General features: G+C 50.5%; 1 protein-coding gene across 3 annotated transcripts in view; it reads left to right on the plus strand.

Annotated features, from left to right (window-relative positions):
* Nucleotides 1-12,363, plus strand: part of LOC308585415 (uncharacterized protein) — a 212,077-nt gene that overhangs the window by 63,336 nt on the left and 136,378 nt on the right. The gene's annotated exons all lie outside the window — the stretch shown is intronic.

Consider the following 12,363-nt stretch of genomic DNA (forward strand, 5'->3'; position numbering starts at 1 on the left):
TCAGCTTACATCTGAGAACCAGGATCGCCTGGCTCTCTCTCCTGATATATCTCCACCCAGACATCTCCTCCTCCAGCACAATCAGCCTAATCGATTTGAGTATCTCTTAGCAGATTCAACCCTATTTTTGCTTCTGGCTCCAGGAACACGAGGCCACCTCTTTATCTGTCTTCCCTTTCTGTGACATCTTTGGTAGAACTTGTTAGAACTCTCTGTGTGCTAATACATGGTATGACCGAAGACATGTTCTTCTTTGGTTTAACATTGCCTCCATCTTGCCCTCTCCCTCGGTTGCCTTCCTGGTGTCACGTTTTAGACTGTAAGTGTTTTGGGGCAGGGAAGTCAATAAACATATGCAGCTCTCAGCTATATCTAATAAAACTGGTGATTCTTGCAGTGAAGAGGGAAAAGAAAACAAGATTTTGTTGTTGTTTTTACATTAAGAATGTTCCCAAATTCCATCCAATATCAGGTTGGGCCCATGGGTTTCAGTTAGAGTGCACTGGACACACGTAACATGTGTAGCAGGCAGCCTAAATCAGTCGTTCTGCCCATCCTGTGTTGCAAAGTATAAAAATTAAGAGCTGAGAAAAGAACAAGGCAAGAGTGACGAGGATCTAGGAAGGCCTCCTCATGGAAGGACCTTTACATGCTAACTTGGCAGAGATTTTCAAGGTATGGGAGTATGTCACAGAGCTAGAAATTCATGAAGTTAAGCAGTGACAGTGAGAAACCTGGATACTTGCAGTTAAATTAGCTGCAGTTAAATTAAAAATTCAGAAAGGTCTGAATTTTACAAATTGAATAGCAGCTGCAGAAAGCAGGTTGATGGTGTTGGCAGAGTGGTGGTGGCGGTGCTGGGGTTACCTCTTTTCTCCCAGTGCTGTTTTCCCACTGAAAATCACTTTGCCTGTGCTGCTATTTTCTATGTGATTGGAAGCATGTAGGTAATTACTCTTTCTAATAGTATTATATAACAATATTTGTTCTATACAAGTGAGCAAGCTCAAGATGCTCATGAGGATTAATCAGATGTGATCCAAACACAGTAAATGTTGTCTTCTTTTTGGAAATATACTTAATTGGAGAGACTGAATTATCTTGAGAAAAAATGAAACAAGTAGTTGCAAAGAACTTTGGTTTGGAGGATAATAACAGCCTCTGCAATTTGTCACTTATTGCAATTAAGATGTCATTGGATCCAAGAACACAGGGAACAAGAGAAAAAATCTAGATATATATTTTGTATACCTTCTAGGTATTTGACACTTTAACATCACATTGCCTCAGCCTGGAGGATAATAACTGGACATCACTCAAATGCCACCCTTCTGAACATTCTGCCCTCCGTGTCCTAGAATTGCCACCTTGGCTACCATCTCACCTTTTGAAAATTCAGATTTGTCAGAAGCCTTCCCTCTCCCCTTCTCCCTCTCTGTGTGCTTGGGAAGGGGGAAGGGAGGGATGTTTTCTGCTTCTTAATTAACCATACACTGCTCCGCAATTTAAATATGGAAATGGAAAGCCATCCGCAATTATTAATGAGCCTCCAGGCTGTCCTGTGGCGTTTGGAAGCAAAGGCTTGCCGGCCCCCTCCTTTTTAATTCTTATTAAGAGCTTGCGTGGGTGAAACATGGAGGTCGAGGTGTGCATGTGCCCAGGCCCGAAGGAACCAAAGAAATACAGACAGAAAGGCTGGTTTTTGTCTGCTTCCCCTCGCAGAGCGCAGGACTAGACCATTTCCCTGCTGCCTGTGTTTTCTGCTGCGCGGAGCGGGAGCGGGAGGGAGGCGCGCAGGGTTTTTTGGTCCCGGGCGATGCCAGCCAGCCAACTTCCGAAGGGTCTGGGGGATTTTCTGCTTTGAGAGAAAGACCCCCGCGGACGAGGGGGGGCTCCTTTGCCCTTGACTGACACCCGCCGCCTTGGCCGCCCGCCAGCTTCCCAGCCTGAGAAACCTGCGCCTGGTTGCGCCGGCGCGCCCGAGCCCTGGGCAGAGGGAAGAGGCTTGGCCCGCGCGCAGCTGCTGCGGGGGGAGAAGGAAGATGCCTGCTCCTAGGTGGGGCGGGGGGGGGGAGATGCAGCATTCCTGTCCCCCCCCCCCGGTTCTGAGATGCGAACACCCGACTGGGTTTGCAGGCTTGGAAAAAGAGAGGAGGCGAACAAAGAGCCGGAACCTTCGACATGGAGAGGAGGAGAAGGAAATGAGGGTGGACTAAGAAGGGCGACGGAGGGAGGGGGGCGCGGGGGGGGGGTGTTGGGGCTCATAAGCGGAAGACTTTAAAGCGTCAAAGCCTGAAAAATAAAATCAAAAAGAGGCGGGGAAAGGCAGCCGTTGAGAAGCCGGAGCTTCCTTCTCTCTGCAGCTGCCCGGCTCCAGCCCGCCCGCTCCCCGCCGGACTTCCTTTTGCAGGGAGTTTGGGGCCGGGGGGCCCCCAATTCTGCACTGTGGGGGGAGGTGTGGAAAGGGAAAGTTTGGTGTCATTTCAAGGTGGAAGAAGCGCGATCAGAAGAGCGTGATTTGAGTGGCGGGGCGGGGGGGGGCTTCGCTTTTGAGTGCCTGGCCGAGTGCCAGCTCCCAGGGAAAGGGGGGGGGGCGACGGAGCTCAGTTTTCTCACTGCAGCATTTCCTCTCTTTCGGAATGATACCAGCTATATTATAGAAATCCTTGTAACAGTTGTAAAAACACACACAAATAAATAAGCATTTAAAAAACAACCACAGCAGACTTAGCTTATTCAAAGCACTTTTTAAGAATTCCTGGTGGGAAATCCCCCCCCCCCAACGTTCATGCTTACATTTATGCAAGGCAATTTTTACCTTTTTTGTCTCCTAATCATGGCCCTTTGTATCTCAAATGGCCTCCCCTTAATTTATTGACTTGCCCTTTCTTTTCCTTTCCCTCTATAAACCTCACATGAAACATGGTGATGGTTTGAATGCAGGAAGTTATAAAATGAAAGATATGATTCAGAAAAGGCAAAATGCTAGAGGTGTTTACTTTGAACAAATTAAGTAAATAAATCATAGTGAGGGCAGCCTTAATGAAATTACATCTTGTCTACATTTTTGTCAATACATTTGTGTTTAAATAAGCATATTTTTTAAAGAAAATGCCTGCTGTAGGAGTATCTTGCATCACAGAAACTATATTAATGTTTTGAATGGTAGTCAAGTTACCGTGCTTTTAAAGGGTAATCTCTTGTTGCTGCATTTTTTAATAGAGTATTTGTCTAGGGATCTTATAATGGCTAAAATAAATCTTAGAGAAATGAGATTTGTTTATGCTGTACCTACAGAGGAGAGATACTGAAGGCCTTTCAAATAACCCTTAGTATAAATGGAGTGAGATTATTTATAAAAATGAACCTAACAACATTTTGAAAATTATCAGTCCTAAACAGATCAAACACACCGAATAAGTCATTTTACAAATGCGGTAAATATTGTTAATTCATTTGCTAGATATACAGCTATTTGGTAGTAATAACTTTTGACATTCCCTTACATGATAAGGGACCTGCTAGTATTTGCTTGCATTCGGTATCAGTTTTGCTGCATATGGAACCACTACAGATTTGCAATCCAGAGAGAAATGCAACCTAGATAACGTTTTTCTTCCTAAATTCTATCCATTTCAAGCGTGGTGAAGTCCTGGACTTCTGCCATGACTTAAAACCCATCTGTGCTGATTTTCAAAATAGTTCTCATATATTGTTCATTGAAGCTTGGGTAGAAAAATACTGTTGACCAACTTGTATCGTAGGTAAATCAACTACATTTGGTTAGAACTGAAAGCAATATAAAACTGTACAGTAAGTTTGCTTCGGAAGGTGCTAGGATCAGTTCCACGTGGTAATTAGTTACTGTTTAAATGTGTTGCTAGGAGAAAGTAGTACAGGAATGGCTAGGATTTTGTATAATCTGGTGGTCTTCATCAGTTGCAGACTATTCTTCTTCTGCTATTCTTTGTATCAGGCCTTTGTTGATCTATTTAGGCCATTTCTGATGTCTGCTTATTTTATTTTATTTTATTTTATTTTATTTTATTATGAGTCCAATTTATTGTCTTGAATGGAAGGCTTGCAGCATCTGAAAAAAGATCAAAACAGTATCATTATGCAAAGAATGCTGGTTTAAGGAAGGGGCTAGGTCTGTTATAAAAAATTTATTTACTGGGAAAGCTATAGTGCCCTAAGCCCCTTTATGTAAGACATGTAATTGACATCTGAAACAATTAGGAAGTACTGGGAGAAGGTATCATTGATGCCATTGTTACGATGATACGCATTTTAGTGTTTTTATATGGTAAACTACCCTGTGATCCTTGGACAAAGGGTGGTATATAAATTCAATTAATAATAGTAATAATAATAATAATCCAGGGCTTGGGGTATTCACAGGCCAACCTTTTAGCCTGCCCCAAATTAGCTTTGCTGAGTATTTTCTCAGGCAGCCTTGATAACTTTTTGCACAAGCCCAATAATATCCCTGTGGGGACACACTGTTTTACAAGCTGGCAAAACACTTGAAATCTGCCGGCACTTTGACCCTTTCATTGTGGGAGTTAAGAATCGGAGACAGAATAATTAAGGGAGAAACCCCCTACAAGGGTTTCTTGGCTAGACCTGGCATAACAGGTCTAGCCAAGCCAGGTGTGTTTTTGTCAAATGATTTGACAGTAAGAGCTGTTTGACAGTGGAATTTGCTGCCAAGGAGTGTGGTGGAGTCTCCTTCTTTGGAGGTCTTTAAGCAGAGGCTTGACAACCATATGTCAGGAGTGCTCTGATGGTGTTTCCTGCTTGGCAGGGGGTTGGACTCGATGGCCCTTGTGGTCTCTTCCAACTCTATGATTCTATGATTTTATAAAACATGACACACACACCCAATGCTAAATATGCTTATTTCTTCTCTCAGCAGTTATCAATAAACTTTTGCAAAGGTATCCTGCTAGATAAAGTGGAGCAATATATTAAGAATTCAATACAATGATTCACAGACAATGATGCCTATAGGAGGTCTTGCCATAAAACCAAGCGGAGCCCCATTTTCTCTCTTCCTTCGTTTTGGGGAATGGGAAGGCCTCCCACACTGCCATTCTCTCCCCCATCTCCCCTTGGTCAAGGATTGAGATCTCAGAACTGCACTACATCCTAGTCTTTTTTGGTATCTCTAAAAAATGAAGACCATAAATAAAGATAGGTAGCCGTGTTGGTCTGCCATAGTCAAAATAAAAAAATAAAAAAAAATAAAAAAAATAAAAATAAAAAAAATAAAAGAAACTGGAAGGAATTTTTTTATCATAAATAAAGAGAAAGGTTTTTTTAATATATATATATATATATATATATATATATATATATATATATATATATATATATATATATACTATAGTTATGTAAACTATTGCTTCTGACTGAGGATGCTGATTTTTAATATCTGCAGATTGTATCGATTTGCAGAAAAAAAGAGTGCAAACTAGAGAAGGTTAATGCAGAGAATGATTTTCGTTGGGTGACTGCTATTTATTCGATTTAACAAAATAAATAATACATTCTATAGAAACTCATTGAACTTATCCTTAAACCCCATTCATTCCAGAAGGCACTGGATTGCAACAAGAAGGGATTATTAGAGCCAGATGCCTAAATCGGATGCAACCATCATTGCATGTTTTAGAGCGATACATGGAAAGACCATCCTATTTTCTGGGAGGTAGCTGTTCTTCTTCCTTTGCAGTAATCACACGCAAGATGTGCAATGCTTGTAGCCTGAGTCATTGTCAGGGGTTTAGGTGCAGAGGCACGGGCAAGGGAGGAAACAGAGAGCGAAGGGGAGGAGACAGAGGAAAGGATGAGTGATGACGACGACCCGAGATCTCCCAGTCTTTCCAGTGAATCAGAGGATTCACAGAAAGGAGCACCAGTGGCCAGGGCAAGGGGGGCGTCTAGGGAGGCACCCCAGGAAGATAGAGCCAGAGGAGACTCAGGGGGGAGCAGCTGGAAATCGGGACCAGCGTCACCGCCAGGAAGCAGGGAAGAGGAAAGGAGCCAGGAGGGAAGCGCTGGCAGCTCACCACAGGAGGGAGGGCAGGAGTCAGGAGTGGCCACACCTCCATCGGGGAGCGAAGAAACGGTTAAGAGGAAAGTGGAAGGTTGGGCGCGCGCGCCAAGTTCAAATGCAGAGGAAGGCGGCGCAGTGAGCAGCCCCGAAAGGGAACCGGGTCCTAAAGCCCGGCGCAAGGAGGCAGAAGGGTCTGGGTCAGCGTCAGAAGAATCCCGGAAGGAAGAAGCCCCGGGGGGTAGAGGGACCCAGAGGAGGACAGTCAGGAGGAAAAGGTGGAGCAAGGCTAGGATATTAAGTTGGTGCGCACGGGGCGGAGACTCAGACGGAGCCTCGCCAATCTAGCTAGTAGACGTAGAGTTGCAGACAGCAGCGTGAGAATGGAAACTGTAATTCAATAAAGACTTTTACTTAATGACCGCTGGCTAGCGTGATCCTCTGTGAGCTAGGATCTTGAAGCAGCTCTGACAGTAGGCTCCGTCTGTACATTGTGGGCATCTGCAGCCTCGAGGAGAGGAGAGAAACAGGCGCCCACTAGCGAGCTCACGAACGGCAGGAGACATGACGGCTGAGCAGCAGATAGAGGACCTCAGAAAAGCAGTGGCACAACTGAACGCCGAGGTTCTCGCATCCAGGAAGAGAGAGGACGAGGCAGCTGCCGCCTGCAGGGATCTCCAGGTCAGGTTAGACGTACTGGCAAAGCAACCACCCCGGCAGGAGGGAATTGGGTTGGCGAGACGGACAGGCGGGCTGCTCTCTCACTTCGATGGGAACCTGCAACAGTATCCCAACTTTAGAGCCGACGTACTGTGCGCACTGCAACTGTTGCATAAAGACTTTAGAGATGAACAGGAGAGAGTGGGGTTCATCATGTCCCATCTGCATGGGGAGGCGAAAGCATGGTTGCGCAATTTATGGAGAGATAACGATCCGGCGCTCCAGAATGTGGATGCCTTTATTAAAGCGATGGATGGGTGTTTCTTATCAAGTATTGACATTGATCTTGCACGGAAGGAGGTGCATGGGCTGAGACAAGGGAGGGCCAGCGTCAGACAGTATCATGCACGCTTTTTCGCCTTGGTCAGCGCCCTGGAATGGGACAGAGATTCGGCTCCTGTAAGAGACCTCTTTTGGGAGGGACTGCACAACTCGATTAAAGATGAGATAGCGAGGGGGGAGAGACCCCGAACCACCCAGGAGGTCGTTCAGAGGGCACTGGCCGTGGGGGTGAGGCTGGAAGGACGTCCGTGGAGCAAGGACGAAGGACGTGGAGGGCGCGAACCAGCCGGGGGCCCCTCCTTCTTTCCCAGAGAAGCAGCGCGAACGCAATCCACGCCTCCGCCAGGAGGAGGAGCCGAACCTATGGAGGTTGGAGGTGCAAGGGCTCAGTCAGCAACCAGAGCCCTAGCACCGGCAGCAGTGAAGGCGAAGCCTCCTAGAGGGACCAGGAAGTGTTACGTCTGTGAGCAGCCAGGGCATATGGCGAAAGAGTGTCCCCAGAGGCCCCACAAGCTTACTGCAGCCTCAGCAATGGTGACTGCAGCAACGCAGCAGGGAGGACCACAGCAGGGAAACGACAATGTCTGGCTGGAGGAAGAGGCACTGGGGCCCAGCCAGACGTGTTAGTGACGCAGTCCCCAGAAATTTTACAGCCAGTGAACCCCCTCCCGCCCAAACCAGTAGTGAGGCTCACAGCATCTCTCCAGCTGCCCAATGGAATCACCATGGACGTGCCAATCACCATCGACTCCGGCAGCAACGCGGACTTTATAGGGCAGGAATTTGTCGACAGGCACGCTGTGCAGTTGCTGCCGGCCACACTGCCCCTGCAGGTTGTCACGGTGGATGGCAGGGAGCTGCTAGGGGGGCAAGTGGTGAAGCAGACGCCACCAATGGTGATGCGACTTGGGAATCACAGGGAAGTCATCAGCTTCAACGTCACTCAACTGTCTGACACGCCCATTGTATTGGGTATGAGTTGGCTGGACAAGCACAGCCCAACGATGGCTTGGTTCCAGAGGCAGCTGGTCTTCGGCTCTTCCTTTTGTGCTGAACACTGCATCGTACCCAGGCAGGAAGGAGAGGAAGAGGAGTCACAGCTGCTGCTAGGCACGCTGCAAGCGATTCCCCACAAGTACGCAGAATTTCTGGAAGTTTTCTGCGAGAAGGAGGCGGACAGGCTACCCCCTCACAGACCATATGACTGCAAAATTGACCTGCTGCCGGGGGCGGCGCTGCCTAAAGGGAAGCTGTATTCCATGTCTGAGGACGAACTGCAGGAACTCAAAGACTTCATCGATCATAATTTGGAGCGCGGTTTCATCCGGGAGTCTAAGGCAGTGGGGGGCAGTCCTGTATTCTTTGTTAAGAAGCGAGACACGCCCCAAAAAAGACTCGTAGTGGATTACAGGATTTTGAACAGTGTGACCAAGCCGTCGGACTTCCCCATGCCCCGCATCGACGACCTCCTGGCGAAGGTACGGAAAGGAAAGGTGTTCACCAAGTTGGACCTGCGGGGGGCGTACAACCTCATTCGCATGCGGGAAGGTGATGAGTGGAAGACAGCCATGTTCACGCCACTGGGTACCTACGAATACAGAGTTATGCCTTTTGGACTACAAAATGGCGCTCACGTTTTTCAAGCATTTATGCATCACGTGTTGGCGGGACTTCTCTACAAGACGTGCGTCTGTTTCTTGGATGACATCCTGATCTTTTCGGAGTCGCAGCAAGAACATGACAAGCACGTCAAGGAAGTGCTGGGCAGGCTAAAGCAACACAGGCTCTACGCCAAGCTGGAGAAGTGCCAATTTGACGTGCCGGAGGTGGATTTTCTGGGCTACAAGCTGTCTGCCAAGGGGCTCGCCATGGACAGCGCCAAGGTTCGAGCGGTGTTGGATTGGAAGAGCCCACGCAACCGGAAGGAGGTCCAACGGTTTGTCGGCTTTGCGAACTTCTATCGCAAGTTTATCAAGGGCTTCGCGATGCAGACGGCGGCCATCACTGACACCCTTAGCTCCAAGAAGAAGAAGTTCATCTGGACAGAGCAGGCGGAGCAGTCCTTTCAGGCCCTCAAGCGTCTCTTCGCGTCGGAAGAGCAGCTGCTTCATGTCAACCCCAGCATGCCGATGAGGGTGGAGACAGACGCTTCGGACAGAGCAGTGGGGGCGGTCCTGCTGCAGAAGGACCCGCAGGGCGTGTGGCGGCCGGGAGCGTTTTACTCCAGGAAGCTCAGCAAGTCCGAGCAGAACTACACCATATGGGACAGGGAGTTGCTGGCCATTCATGCAGCGTTCAAGGCGTGGAGGCACTTTCTGATCGGCGCCAAGCACACGGTGCAGGTTTGCACGGACCACAAGAATCTGGAACACTGGCGCACGGCACAGTTCCTGAACCAGAGGCAGATACGTTGGGCTGAGTTCTTTGCGGACTTCGACTTCCGAATAGAGTATGTCCCGGGGGACACCAACATCATGGCAGACGCTCTCTCCCGCAAGCCACAGTATCTGGAGGACGCAACACCAGCGGCCGCCATGCACATCTTTGCACCGACAGTGTGGGCGTGCGCCGCGGCGACCGTGGACCTAGAGGCGGTGCGGCGAGCGTTGCAGGGGGACTCCTTCGCACAAACGAAGATGGCAGAGGTGCGAGGGGGCAAGGCAGCGGCCGACGGTTTCCAGCTACGAGATGGCTTGCTCATCCGTAAAGGGGCCATCTACGTGCCGGGTGACGAACTTCGAGCCAAGGTGCTACAGCAGCTGCACGACGCACCCACGGCCGGGCACTTTGGCAAGGAGAAGACGGTGGAATTAGTAGCCAGGGATTTCTGGTGGCCTGGAATGAGAGGGGAGGTCGCAGACTACGTAGCGAGGTGTGACACCTGCCAGAGGGCAAAGCCGGTGCACAAACCGCCGGCTGGACTGTTGGAGCCGCTGCAAACTCCGGTCGAACCTTGGGAAAGGGTGGCTCTGGACTTTGTCACGGATCTACCCAGCTCAAGGGGCAAGACGGCAGTGTTGGTGGTGGTGGACCTGTTCTCCAAGATGGCGCATTTCATTCCGTGTGCTAAGGTGGCCACGGCGGAGCAAACCGCCAAACTGTTCATAGACCACGTGTTCAAGGTTCACGGTCTGCCACGGTCTATTCTGTCCGACCGCGGGCGGCAGTTCATCTCGAACTTCTGGCAGAAACTGATGGGCTTCCTAAACGTCAAGATCAATCTGGCGTCGGCGAGACACCCGCAGACCAACGGGCAAGCGGAGCGAGCCAATGCCATCATGCAGCAGTACCTGAGATGTTATGCAAACCAACAGCCTGCGACGTGGGTGGATTACCTGCCGCTTGCAGAGTTTGCCTACAACAACACGAAGCACGTATCCACGGGCGTCACGCCGTTCTTCGCCAACAACGGGCGGCACCCTAGAACCTTTCCGGGACTGGAATGCAGGGGAGAAGGGGAGCCGCAGTCAGCAGATGCGTTCGCGTCGGAGCTGCAGGAAGTCCACGATCAGCTGCGGCGCCACCTGGAGCTGGCTAAACACGCATACAAGGTACAAGCGGACAAACACAGAAGGGTTGGCGAAGAGCTCCACGTGGGAGACTGGGTCTGGTTAGCAGCCCACGCAGTGCCGGCCAGGTCGTTGGCCAAGAAGAAACTAGGGCATAAACAACTGGGGCCCTACCAAGTCGAAGAGCAGGTCAACCCGGTGGCTTTCAGGCTGGCGCTTCCGGAGGGTTCCAGAATGCATCCGGTGTTCCACAGATCGGTGCTCACTCCCTACAAGGCACCGCACAGGTTCCAGGAACCCGGAACGGCGCCGAGTCCGCTCAGAGAAGGAACGGGGCACGCGGGAGTGGCACAGGAGGAGCGCATCAACGAAGTCACGGAGATTTTGGACTCCAGATGGGGGGAAGAGGGAGTAGAATACTTTCTCGCCAGGGAGGGCACCCCGGCCAGTGCGAACAGCTGGGTGCCGGGCTACGCTTTAGACGAACCTCTGCTCAAAGACGAGTTTCATGCCCTCTTCCCACATAGACCTATGCCAGCAGACTTTTTCGACGACTGGCTTTTCACGCCCACGCTTTCGGACAGCACGTTCAGGGGGTTCGACTCGGACGAGGAACCAACACGAGACGTCCGTTCCCCGGAGGGGTCACCCTCGGGATCTGTCTCAGAACCCTCGTATTGGTGGGACGATAGGCCGGAGGAGCAGTTCCGCAGGAAGTGGCTGGACTGTTCCGGCCGAGCAACGCCGCCTGGAGGAAGTGCGGGAGAGACGGACATGGACATTTTCGGGGACGACCCTGGTTTCGAGCACGGCGGCACAGAGATGGAAGAGGAGGTGACTGTCGTCAACGAGAGCAGAGAGGAAGACCTGGAAGAGTTCCGCTGGAGGCCTGCCACGGGAAGCGACCGATATCCGACGTTCGTCCCTTTGCAACAGCAGCCCCCAGCTCCAGCATCGGAAGGAGGGGAGGGGGGACTGGGGGGCTTCGAGGGGGGGATGGATGTCAGGGGTTTAGGTGCAGAGGCACGGGCAAGGGAGGAAACAGAGAGCGAAGGGGAGGAGACAGAGGAAAGGATGAGTGATGACGACGACCCGAGATCTCCCAGTCTTTCCAGTGAATCAGAGGATTCACAGAAAGGAGCACCAGTGGCCAGGGCAAGGGGGGCGTCTAGGGAGGCACCCCAGGAAGATAGAGCCAGAGGAGACTCAGGGGGGAGCAGCTGGAAATCGGGACCAGCGTCACCGCCAGGAAGCAGGGAAGAGGAAAGGAGCCAGGAGGGAAGCGCTGGCAGCTCACCACAGGAGGGAGGGCAGGAGTCAGGAGTGGCCACACCTCCATCGGGGAGCGAAGAAACGGTTAAGAGGAAAGTGGAAGGTTGGGCGCGCGCGCCAAGTTCAAATGCAGAGGAAGGCGGCGCAGTGAGCAGCCCCGAAAGGGAACCGGGTCCTAAAGCCCGGCGCAAGGAGGCAGAAGGGTCTGGGTCAGCGTCAGAAGAATCCCGGAAGGAAGAAGCCCCGGGGGGTAGAGGGACCCAGAGGAGGACAGTCAGGAGGAAAAGGTGGAGCAAGGCTAGGATATTAAGTTGGTGCGCACGGGGCGGAGACTCAGACGGAGCCTCGCCGATCTAGCTAGTAGACGTAGAGTTGCAGACAGCAGCGTGAGAATGGAAACTGTAATTCAATAAAGACTTTTACTTAATGACCGCTGGCTAGCGTGATCCTCTGTGAGCTAGGATCTTGAAGCAGCTCTGACAGTCATATTTTAAATAATAGGTAACTCCACTGATTTCCACT

Source organism: Podarcis bocagei (genome assembly GCF_964188305.1).
Source record: "Podarcis bocagei genome assembly, chromosome: 4".
Classification (NCBI taxonomy): Eukaryota; Metazoa; Chordata; class Lepidosauria; order Squamata; family Lacertidae; genus Podarcis; species Podarcis bocagei.